Genomic DNA, 12,659 nt, shown 5'->3' with positions numbered 1-12,659 from the left:
CCCCGTGGGAGAATGTCTGCCTGATGCTGCAAACTGCAGAAACATCAACAGTACGGCCCTTATAAAAGGTACAACTCAAGAGTATCTTCCCTATTTGGTAAGGGCATTCTTCAGTCACTCCTTTGTGTTCATAATATTTGAAATATTTTGAGTTGTGAGCACTTTGATATCGGTGATCTGCATTATTTTCTGGGTTAGTATCATTTCCAAATTGGCATAATTTGCAATAATTAACTCCTATCTTCATCCTAGACTCCATTACTAAAAGCTATTCTAATTTTCTCTTAGGTGAAGCATTTTTTATAGCGAATCCTCTCATAGCCTTTTAATAGGAGTTGGGCTTAAAAAGTAGGGACCCTTGCTGAGGTGACAGTGGACACTTCTTCTGTCTGTGCCATCTTAATGTCTTGAGAGAACCATGACAAGACTACTAGTTTGGGTGGTAACAGGCCCATTAGAAACCATTGCACATGAAAGGCAATTGTAAAAGTATTAAGAGACAAGGATGCACTTTTAAGTAATTGAATCGAAAGTAAGTTTGGCAACCAACCACAATCACCAAGACATGAACATTATATAAGTTGTAGTAGATTAGTCATTATGTTTCACACAAACTATAGAGAATATGGGCTAGACGGTGAGCTGTGAGCAACATAAACTATTCTATCAGCAGTCAATCCCTAAGTGTGAAAGATAATGACTGATCCAAAGTACTGTGTTGTTATTCTGTTGGATTGCATTCTCTCCTACTGTCATCATTCTTTATTTTTATGACATGCAAGGTTAATAGAAGTAAACAGCTATCATGTTTTGTGCTGAGGCTCCTAGAAGTGCAAAGCCTGTAGGAATTCAATCTAACATGTAAGAATCACGTGCGACATCTTTTATGTACAATGTGCAACAGGTAGAACTACGAACTGTGAGAATAACAAATGCTGATAATCTATAATTACAGACTCTTTTAACCTGTGATCACAAAAGATTCCAAGGTGGAGGAAGGATGTAAGGGCTTTTTTTGTAACAAGAAGAAAACACTTAGCTGCCATCACATCAGCTTTCTATGAAGAAACTAAACTTTCGTCAGCAGTTATAGATATAAATTAGTGATTATCCTTTTCTATGAAATATAAGAAATGTATCTGAAATAGTAAAAAACGACAGTGTAGGCTCCCATTACTTAGTAATTACCTCCCAAAAGATTCATCACTGTCATCTGTGCCATCTTTGTGAACAGATAACGATACAAACTTCAGAGGAAGTACCACATTGGCACTTACATTAGTTAGACCTTGTCTTGCGACAAGAACGATTTCATGCACTATAGATTTTACCCCCTGCCAGATCAAATTCAAAACCATATTAGAATGTTCAGCTATACTTTGTATACTGCTATAGTCATGGAAAATGTAATTTGCTGAATAGTTTTTAAATACATTGTCCAATTCTGTTACTGAGTTCAACCAAAAGAAACATCAGAGAGACATAGCAGGTCTGGTGTTCTTAGAAGATTTTCCAGGTTGAACACGTGAGAGTCAATGACGCAGTCATCAGGTTGTGACAGGCAATATTATAACATTAAGACTACTTGCAAAATCCAATGCAGTGGTCAGAGAACACTTGTGTATGAGTAAAAGGATTATCAATCATGGCAAAGAACCAAAGGATTTATCTAGTCAATAAATACTTCCAGATTTACTTGAAACTAATTTACCAACATAAGTTATTTCACTGCTTATTCTGTAATGAGCATGATAATGTCAAATGGTTGTCCATGTCATCTGTTAAATTTCAACTAAGCTATTTTATATGAGAACAAACACAGTACCAACAATACTAATATGTACACATGAAAGAATGTAAGAGTGCAAGTAAGCAAGTAGAGGGGAGATTGTTGGAACTGTATATGTATCTCTACCTTCTATATATATATATATATATATATATATATGAAATGAAGTTTTAACATCCACGAGACTAGATATAGTCTATGGACCACTAGCTTCCCTGCTTTTTGCTTTTTGCAATTCAATCCTTTTATTATTCAAATTAATTATGGGCTGACCAACCTTCTAACAGTCCCCTCACTGAAAAGACAATGCCAAGGAACTGATGTTAACATACTGGTGTAACTGTCTCTGATTGTGTAACTGTCTCTGATGTCTCCAAAAGCATCACATTCCAAAATGAAACGTTTTTCTGATTCCACTGTCCCAGAAGTGCAAAAAGTACACACTCATTCTTCCCAAGCTTCTTTAGGTCTTTTCCAGCGACCTATTTCACACCGTAGCTGATGCGATTTAGTTCTTGATTGAGCAATAAGAATCTTTGCTCTCCATGGAAAGCTAGCTCCAATGTACTCTTTTTGTTGGAGATCACAAGTGGGGTTGAAATATTGAACATAGTGTTAGTTTTTGGTAGCATCGTTGTGCTCTAGCCATGAAAATTGGTGGAGAGGCTAAGGCACATGAGTTCTAAAGAACCCAGAAACCGTTCGGTGAAATTCCATCCGGATTGTATTTTATTAAAATAATTAATATTTTTAAAAAATTTAAGTATTGATGGGTATTAATCAAAATATGGGTGAGAATGTTCTAGAAAGTGGATGAAGTCAAGTTTTTAATCTTAGCCGTTGATTAGAGACTTAACCTCAGCCCTTAGTGTCTCAACAAGAAAAGCATAAGAAGGAGGCTTGGGGTTCATTTAAAAACACACCGAGAGAACGAATTGATCTAGAGTTCGAAATTTTTGGGACTTGGAAGCTAAGAAATTCGAACTAAGTGATCATTCTGCAACAGAAGGGCAGGGCTAGTTCGGGAATACAAGGTAGAGAGGTGGAGAGCCACCAGTGGAGACAATGCATCACCTAGAGGGACTGACGCTGGGCCAATCTGGGCCCACACAGGCTTGACGTAGAGCCAGAAGGGACCAACGCAGAAGGGAAGTTGCCATCACACAGAAATCCGAAATTTTGCCAGGGTGCTACCAGAACAGCCGGGGAAGGTTGACGCAAAAGCTCCAGGAGGCAGAAGAGAGCATAGGGCTGACGCAGCGCCTATGCAAGGCCAACGCAGAGATAGCCGGGGTTAGCTAGTTTTGTTACCGGATCAGCTGGAATCTGCCGCGTGAAGTGAGGTAATCTCACTCAGTTTTCCGCCAGTATCTTTTTCTCTGTAATTGGACTGCCGGGAGGGCATCCATAATTGTATTCAAAATTACTACTTAATAATATAAAACCCTCAAAGTTGCTGCATCTTTTTTCCCGCATTGGGTTTTTCCGGGTATTATTTTGTCCAAAAATAACGGTGTCCTATGTATCTTGTTCTTTGCTCAGTTTCTTGTTTCATGTAATCAAATTAAATTGGTGTAGGTTGCAGAAGTAATTTACCTCAGTATTTTTCAAAAAATAACTTGATAATGTATATTAAAATCAAGTAGGAGAAGTAAATTCAGTTTTGTTGCAGCAGGGATTCCTTGAGTATAGGAATTTTCACATAGTATCAGAGCATTGATTTTGAAATAGGAAGAGTAGATCCAACACTGGGCAGAGAGGCCAATAGCTGCATTTGGCAACAATTCAAATCCCCTTGAAAGCATTGCACAGTCCTTGCCAGAAAAGCAAAGATTCCAAGGAAATCTCTCTCTGAGAGGGTCGACAGAGAGGTACGATTTTCGGTTCGTGAGCTTGCAGAGGCAGAGGGAGTGACACAGAGCCTCAACTCAATGCTTGAAAGGCGCAATTTCTGCCACGGCAGAAATCCGTCGGAAAAGAGCGAAGACACATAGAAGGGGAATTTTCTCCTCATAGGACTTTTCTCGCCAAAAGTTCGAATTTTTCACTTGCCAGGCAGCAGACCAGTGTTGCACAGTGACTAGAGGAGTCAATTCGATAGTTTGGGTGAGATGGCATCACATGGGCTCAAAGATCAGGATAGGTTGGAAGGAGCTTCCAACTATGTCATATGGAAGACTAGAATCTTAGTTGTTCTAGAGGAGTATGATCTCGAAGCTTACGTCAAGAGTGTTGTGGTTGTTCTCGCGGACAATGATTAGAAGAATAAGTACAAAGGCGAAGAGGTACATACTAGATGGAGTTCGAGATCATGTGGTCTCACACTTGTAGGGCAAAGATACAACCCGAGAAATGTGGGAAGATTTGTCCACTGTATGAAGGTTCTTCCAAACAGAGGAAGATGTACTTAAAACAAAAGTTGCAGCGGACATTGATGCAGAAGGTAGGAGTTAACTCCTATCTTCAATGTCTTCAGGACACCAGAGACCAGCTTGCTGCAGTGGGGTCTACTCCTCAGTCTACCGTGATGGTAAGGACAACCCTGAATGGAGTTTCGGATGAATGGCAAGTCTTCGTCCAAAGTATATTGCACAGGAAAAGACTACCTTCATGGGAGGAGATGTGGGCAACCCCTCAAAAGGAAGAATTAAGGAGGGATCTAGTTAAGGTCAACCTCAATGGCAGCAGTGGGAGTGGCACGAAGACCAAGGAGGAGAAGGAGGAAGAGGAGGAGAACACAACTCTAGCATCAAAGGGACAACAGAAGGAGAAGCAGAAGGAGGACATTTCGATGGTGAAATGTTTCAGATGTGGCGAGATGGGCCACTTTGCATCCCAGTGTCCTTTGAAGCAAAAGGATAAGGATGAGAAACATGATCCTAAGGCTGCTCCAGCAAAAATTGACGAAGATGAGTTTGCCATGAGTGTGCACGCATCTCCAGGAGGGAAATGGAGCGATCTAGAACTGTAGTTGGGAGGACTGCATGTGGGCAAGATCCTTGAAGAACCCACCTCTTGGATCAATTCCTTGGTACGAGAGCCCGAGATTTAGCAGTAGCGAGATGGACTTAGTGTCAGATGATGCAACGGGTTGGTTGGAGAGACAAACGCAATAAATTGAGACCAGAGACTGATCAATGTAGAGAAAGGTTGGCAACAGTGCAAAAGCCAGTAGCAACGCGAAAGATTCACAGGGTCACAGACTAGTAACAGTCAGATTCCAACATTCACATGGTATTATGCTGAACACAGTTAGTTCAGTAATTTTGGGTGTTTTTCAATTGCTTCTCTCAACAACTGAGTTGCAGTGTTAACAGTGGCAATGCTAGCAGTATAGCAGATGCAGCATTTGAGAGGGAGTTGTAGTACAAATGCAGTAGTGGCAGTGGCAGTGTCATGGGTAGCAATAGCGCAGTGTTGATGGCAGCAACAGTACGGAAAGGAGATGCTTCAAAGGCAGGGCAGCATGTAGTTGGACATTGTTGCTAGAGCACATTCCTCGCTAAGAGGGAGTGTTAGTTTTTGGTAGCATTGGATGTGCTCTAGCCATGAAAATTGGTGGAGAGTCTAAGGCACATGAGTTCTAAAGAACCTAGAAACCGTTTGGTGAAATTCCACCCAGATTGCATTTTATTAAAATAATTAATATTTTTAATGGGGCTCCTAAGTCTAAACTTAGGAAAATTAAAGTATTAATGGGTATTAATCAAAGTATGGGTGAGACTGTTCTAGAAAGAGGATCAAGTCAAGTTTTTAATCTTAGCTGTTGATTAGAGACTTAATCTCGACTGTTGAAGTCTCAACGAGAAAAGGAGGCTTGGGGTTCATCTAAAAACACACCAAGAGAACGAATTGATCTAGAGTTCGAAATTTCTGGGGCTTGGAAGCTGAGAAATTCGAACTAAGTGATCATTTTGCAGCAGAGGGGCAGGGATAGTTCGAGAATACTGGGCAGAGAGGCGGAAAGCCACTAGTGGAGACAGTGCAACACCTAGAGGGACTGACGTTGGGCTAGTCTAGGCCCACGCAAGCTTGACGCAAAGCCATAAGGTCCAGCACAGAAGGGAAGCTTCCCTCACACAAAAATCCAAAATTCTGTCGGGGAGCTACTAGAACAACCGAGGAAGGTTGACGCAAAAGCTCCAGGAGGCAGAGGAGACAGCGCAGGGCTGATGCAAAGCCTTTGAGGCTGACGCAGGGCCTATGCAGGGCCAGCGTAGAGATAGCCAAGGTTAGTTAGTTCTACTGCTGGATTAGCCGGAATCTGCCGAGTCACTGTGTGAGCTAGATCAGCTCCTCCGGGCCACTCGTCACTCCTTCTCGGTCCAGAAAGATGACATGGCTCTGCGTGAGCCTAATCTGCCCCTCTGCTTCTGCGCTGGCCCAAAGAGCTGGCACAGTCACTACATGGGCTCCTCCCGGCTACTGCGTCACCCTCTCCTGGCTCAGAATGTTGATGCAGGCACCGCATGAGCCTTTGTGTCACTTCTTCTGCACTGCGTCACCCTTCCTCTGCGTTTCAGGCTCTGGAACAGTGCTGTCACTCAGGACAGCTACCTCTCTGAAAAAGAAATCCTATTGCAATGACTAGTTTAACATCTCCTACTTGTCATTTCATTCAACAAGTTATTTAATTACATAAACATTGATGTAAACACTACTGCAATCTACACTGACATACATATCATAAACTGAAGCAATAATTGAGACACACACAAGGGACACCGTTATTTTTGGACAACACGTCCCCGAGAAAACCCAATGCGGGAAAACCGGTGTAGCAGATAGAGGGGTTGTATTATTAAGCAAGCAGAATTTGAGTACAATAGGTTGTCTCTCACACCGATAAACCTTACAGAGAAATCAAGGCAGTAAGAAATACATACGAGGGTTTACCTCGCTCAACAAGTCACAGCTGATCCAATGAGTGATTTGACACCCTCCCGACAAACACTGCGCAGTCCCTATGCAATCACTGTGTGAGCCTGCGTCCTACCTCTAGAGGACTGTGTCACCCCTTCTGCTGGATTGATTTGCCAAGTGAAGTCTGTCATTTAGCCCTGCCGACTCAAAACCTTGCTTCCCCAGCAAAATCTCGTACTATTGACAAATACTCTGCACTGCCATTGCAAGATCCCCTCTTGGACACTGTCATTTCTACGTGAGCCCCTCCTGGGTTGCGTAGGCCTCTGTGTTGTCTTCCTGCTCAAGCTGTCTCTCTGCCACGTACTCTTTGGCTCGGAACTTACTCTTTGATCCAAATCTCTGCTTCTGCCCCTCTCACTACAACAGATAACTGGCTCGATTATCTCAACAAACCATGCCCTAGAAAATCGAACTGACTAATCAACTTGGTGTATTTCCAATTGACCCTCAAGCCTCCTCTTATACTTTTCTTGTTGATGAATCAACGGCCGAGATTAAGTCTCTAATAAATGGCTAAGATTAAATTAGACTTGATCCTCTTCTCTTAGAAGCTTCTCACCCATATTTTTATTAATATCCATTAATATTTTTATTTTTCTAAGTTTAGACTTTGGAACCCCATTAAAAATATTAATTATTTTAATAAAATACAATCCAAGTGGAATTTGTCCAAACGATTTCTGGGTTTTGGAGATCTCATTGTTGAAATTTCTAAGTCTAACCCATTAGAAATTTTATCTGTATTTCTTTGGTTTACTTCTCCTACTTGTTAATTACGTGCAAGTTATTTAAACATATAAATATCGAAATAAACACAATACAGTCTCAACCATCTACAGATCAACAGTTGAAAGAAATAGCAAACACACAAGTGACACTGTTATTTTTGGACAACTCGTCCACAGAAAAACCCAACTTGGGAAAACCAGTGCAGCAGTTCTAAGGGTTTTTATTATTAAGCAGCTCTTTTCTGAGTCCACTGGGTGCCACACTGACTCACCCGATAACAAATCAAAATCTGGCAACAATACCTCTCTTTGGAAGCAGGTATTCGGAAAGCCTGCTCCACAAAATCCCTCTCCAGCACAATCTGAAGCTCAGTGTTAGCCCTCTTGGCCTCTGCGTCAGCCTACTGAGGCTCTGCGTAGCCTCTCTAGCTCTCTGCGTCACTCCTACAGCCTCTGCATGGATGACGCAGGCCCTTCTAGCTCTGCACAGTCTCTATTGCCTCTACGTGGCTCCCTTTGGCTCTGCGTCTGCCTCTCTTTGCTTCTGTGCTGGTCTCTTGGCACTGTCCCTGGCTCTCTGCCTCATACTCACTGCCCCTCGCTGCAACTGATCACTGATTCGACTTCTTTTAGCAAACCCCGCTCTAGAAAGTCGAATGATTGATCACTCTGGTGTGTTCTCCAACTGATCCTCAAGCCTCCTCTTATACTTTTCTTGTTGGTCCTTCAACGACCGAGATTACATCTCTAATCAATGGTTAAGATTAGATTTGGCTTCATCCATGTCTTTTAGAACCTTCTAACCTAGTTTTATACTAATAGCAATTAATATTTTATTTTTCTTAAGTTTAGACTTAGGAACTGCATTAAAAATATTAATTATTTTAATATCTCCTTAACCGGGTAGAATCTGCCCAAACCATTTCTATGTCTTGGATATCTCATGTGCTTTAGCCTCTCCACCAACTTTCATGGCTAGAGCACATCCGATGCTACCCCAAATCAACACTCCCTCTTAGCGAGGACTTTGCTCTAGTAATGCTCCCCACTAAGCATCACTCTGATTATATGGCACTAGTACCTGTGTTGATGCTAGGCCTTCCCACCCAACATCCTCTACATTGTTGCATCCTGTACTGCTGCCCATGGCCCTGCCACTACCACTGCTACATTCGTACGACAACTCCTTCTGCATCTATGTTGTCGCTGGTCCTCTCTCCCAACACTGCAATTCCCTTTCATCATGCTACATCGTGCTACTGCACTGCAACTCAGTTACTGAGAAGTAAGTAATTGATCCACCCAACTACTGACAACCCTATTAGGCTAGAAACACTCCTAATGTTGAAGCTCCCTCTGCCGCTATCAAGTGCTCCCTCTACTGCTTTTGCGTTGCTGCAACAACTCCCTGCCTCTCGCACTAGTGCAAACCTCTCTATGCCATCCTGCATTGTTGCAACCTCCTCTGTGCCTCTCGCACTATTGCAACCTGCTAGCTCTGCGCTGCTCAGGACTACTGCACTGTAGCACTCTATACCGCTTCATCCGCATTCATCTCTACCCACATTCGCCATCCTGCTACTCTCACTTCGGGGCTCCCGTAGTCAAGTATAATCCAAGAGTTTGGGTACCTCAAAGATCCTTCCCCTCATCGCCTGTAATCTTCCTAACTACAGCTCGATGTCTCTCCACCTATTCTCTAGAGGTACATGAGCGCTCATGGCACAATCGTCATCAACGGCCATCTCTGCTCCTCTTTTTCAACTCTTCTGAGTCTCTACTTCCTGCCTGGAAGTTCTCTGCTAGACTCCCTCTAAGTCTTGATTTCCCTCCTGGAAATCCTCCTGCCAACCGTCAAGTCGCACCTCTCCTGATCTCCTATGCACCTGCAACACTGATCTGGATTTCTTGGCTAGAAATCCTCCTAGGTAGCGACTCCCTCTACCTTGGTTTTGCCCCGTTAGGTATTGTTTTGTCTCAGCAACAAGAACACCCCACCAACTTCACTCCTCGCAATCTGCCCACAGCTTCCTAAGCCCCAGCAACCGAAGAACTGAGCCTCTAGGCTCTACGCAATCCCGGCACTCGCTGAAATGCTCCCCAAGCCAACTGCGTCAACCCTCCAGGTTTCTACGTGGCTCTTCATGAGCCTTTCTTTGCCCTCCTTAGCCTCTACGTTGACCTCTCTCTGGCCTCAAACTGATGATGCAGTCCCTCTGAGTTAACCCTTCTCTGCTACTTTCTATTAGGAACAACTTCTGTCACTCAGGACAGTTGTTTCCGCTGCAAATGCTCTGCTTCAGCTGGTGCCTTCAGCGCTCCTGTGATCTGCAACCACACTCTAATACCATGTTGAGATTTCTAAGTCTAACCTGTTAGAAATTTTATCTATATTTATTTGGTTTACTTCTCCTACTTGTTAATTACGAGCAAGTTATTGAAACATATAAATATCGAAATAAACACAATACAGTCTCAACCATCTATAGATCAACAGTTGAAAGAAATAGCAAACACACAAGTGACATCGTTATTTTCAGACAACTCGTCCTTGGAAAAAACCAACTTAGGAAAACTGGTGCAACAGTTTTGAGGGTTTTTATTATTAAGAAGCTCTTTTTTGAGTACACTGGGTGCCAAATTGGCTCACCCGACAGAGATACAAAATCCGGCAGCAATACCTCTCTTTGGAAGCAGGTATTCAAAAAGCCTGCTCCACAAAATCCCTCTCCAGAACAATCCGAAGCTCAGTGTCAGCCCTCCTAGCCTCTGCGTCAGCCTGAAACCCTTTGCATCAGCCTACTAAGGCTTTGCGCAGCCTCTCTAGCTCTCTGCTTCACTCCTGCAGCCTCTGTGTGAATGACGCAGGCCCTTCTCGCTCTGCGCAGTCTCTGTTGCCTCTACATGGCTCCCTCTGGCTCTGTGTGTGCCTCTCTCTCCTTCTGTGCTGGTCTCTTAGCATTGTCCCTGCCTCTCTGCCTCGTACAAACTACCCCTTGTTGCAATCGATCACTGATTCGACTTCTCTTAACAAACCCCGCTCTAGAAAGTCGAATGATTGATCACTCTGGTGTGTTCTCCAACTAATCCTCAAGCCTCCTCTTATACTTTTCCAGTTGGTCCTTCAACGGCAAAGATTACATCTCTAATCAACGGCTAAGATTAGATTTGGCTTGATCCATGTCTTTTAGAACCTTCTAACCCAGTTTTATATTAATATCCATTAATATTTTATTTTTCCTAAGTTTAGACTTAGGAACTCCATTAAAAATATTAATTATTTTAATATCTCCTTAACCGGGTAGAATCTGCCCAAACCATTTATGCGTCTTGAATATCTCATGTGCTTTAGCCTCTCCACCAATTTTCATGGCTAGAGCACATCCGATGCTACCCCAAATCAACACTCATGTGTTCTAGCCCCTCGACAAAATTTCGGAGCTAGAGCACATCCGACACTACCCAAAATCAATACACCATACACCTGACAGATGTTCTAGGACGCCTCTCAATGTGAATGGAGGGTTTATGTCATCATTCTAGCCCTTACAGATGGTTTATAGGCATATTTGATCCATTTGGAGACCCTTGAGGTTGTCCCTGTGCCCCCACACTCACTTGGGAGCACCACAGGTTCTTGATTGGATAACAAGGGGCCAACCCCTTGTCCACTATGTTCGAAGTCCTTTTCTTCATCAGGCCTCCTCAAAGACTCAACAACATCACTTTGTTCATCATTTGACCCTATTGAGAGGCTTATCTTTACATTATTGAGCTATTTGGTGGGCTTGTAACCAAAGGTTTTGTTATTATGCACATTATTTTATTTTAGGGGATAAATGAGGGGTAATTAGCTAAATCAAATTCATTAGGAAGTGTATAAATAGAAGTGTGCTGGAATCATTTGATCATCATCACTTGGATTGGATCATTCTCTCTTGTGATATTTTCGCTATTCTTTTTGGAGGATGAAATTGGATTGATGGATGAATTTCGATGTTTGGATCTCTTCATTTTTGTCTTGGAACTTCTATATTGGCATATGATGATAATTGGATATACTTGTTCTCACATGTAAGTGCTCTTTTAATTCTAATTTGTCTTTTTCTAATGTCACATGCATGTTGTTGGGAAATTTCGCTATACTAGGCTGAAATTTGCTGATTTTCTTGTGTGAAAGGGTGGAAATTTGTCTTTTATTAGCGTTGCATCATGTCATGGGCCATGTTTCAATAAGTGAATGTTCCTAGAGATATTTTGTTAAAGTTTTTTCTCGACAAGTCATCACATATTGCATATCGAACTATAAAGACCTTGAAGCAATTGTCCCATGCCCTAATTGCCATGCGAAATTATTCTAGAGGCCTCCTTGAACAAGTGAAATCACACCGAGCATTGTGACTCCATTTCTCACAAAGGATTAGGCACTAGTCCTCCATAGGTGATCACCAAAAAGCATAATCTTTATCACCTCTCCCTCTTTCTTCTAGGCCTAGCCTCCATAAGGGACCTAGGGCATCACATTTCTCACAAGTTACCCATCAAAAAAATTCAATCTCCTAGCCTCTACTGCATTGTTGTGTCTCCTAGGAGCCCTCCAAATTTGAAGCCATTCTGACGGTGGGATCTCAAGATACTTCAAGCCCTAGCTCCGAGATTGTTTCTTGCCCTTTGATTCCCTTGGCTAGTGACCTCATTGGGATCATTGTATTAAGATTGTTGAATATTCTTCCTTTGATCCCCTTCTTCCCCTCAATTAGGTCAAGCATACCCTTGATTGATCAACTTCACCCCCATGACCTACTTTTGGGTCCACTTGGTCCTGTGTGGTCCCACAACCTTTTGACAATAAAAACAAAGGCCACTTAGAATCCAAGTTTTCACAAGGATCTCTTGGACTAGGTCCCTCCTTCCTGAGTCCTATTTGCAAAACCCTAGCCCTTGAAATCCCCTTGGCCATTCTCAAAAAACTTTACACCTTGCTTCTCAAGCAAGCAAACCGCAAGATTGAGTCTCTCTTGTGAATAGGCCCTTAGGAATCACTCTTTACCCCTTCATTGACTTACTCATCTAGTGATTCCCTTCATACCGGGTCTCCTCTCATCGGTGAAAGTCTGTAAAGAGTAGGGAGCTTTAGTTGAGGTGACAGTGGGCTATTGCTCCATTGTTGCCCTTGAACTACTAGTTGTCCCTTTAGTATCCCCTTCTAGTTTGAG

General features: G+C 42.6%; 1 protein-coding gene across 4 annotated transcripts in view; it reads right to left on the bottom strand.

The window, feature by feature from the left end:
• LOC149143195 (uncharacterized) overlaps positions 1-12,659 on the bottom strand; it is a 427,005-nt gene that overhangs the window by 39,566 nt on the left and 374,780 nt on the right. For 3 of the 4 annotated variants that reach the window (XM_089448074.1, XM_089448072.1, XM_089448075.1), the window contains one exon: positions 1,189-1,334. The exons of the other annotated variant lie outside the window; for it this stretch is intronic. The gene's annotated coding sequence lies outside the window, so the exon portion shown is untranslated. The remainder of the gene's footprint in view (positions 1-1,188; positions 1,335-12,659) is intronic. 4 annotated transcript variants of the gene reach the window in all.

This window comes from Pinus tabuliformis, chromosome X, assembly GCF_031772625.1.
Source record: "Pinus tabuliformis cultivar Carrire ecotype Pingquan chromosome X, CPIR1, whole genome shotgun sequence".
NCBI classification, from domain to species: domain Eukaryota; kingdom Viridiplantae; phylum Streptophyta; class Pinopsida; order Pinales; family Pinaceae; genus Pinus; species Pinus tabuliformis.
This window is presented reverse-complemented; position numbering and strand designations above follow the sequence as displayed.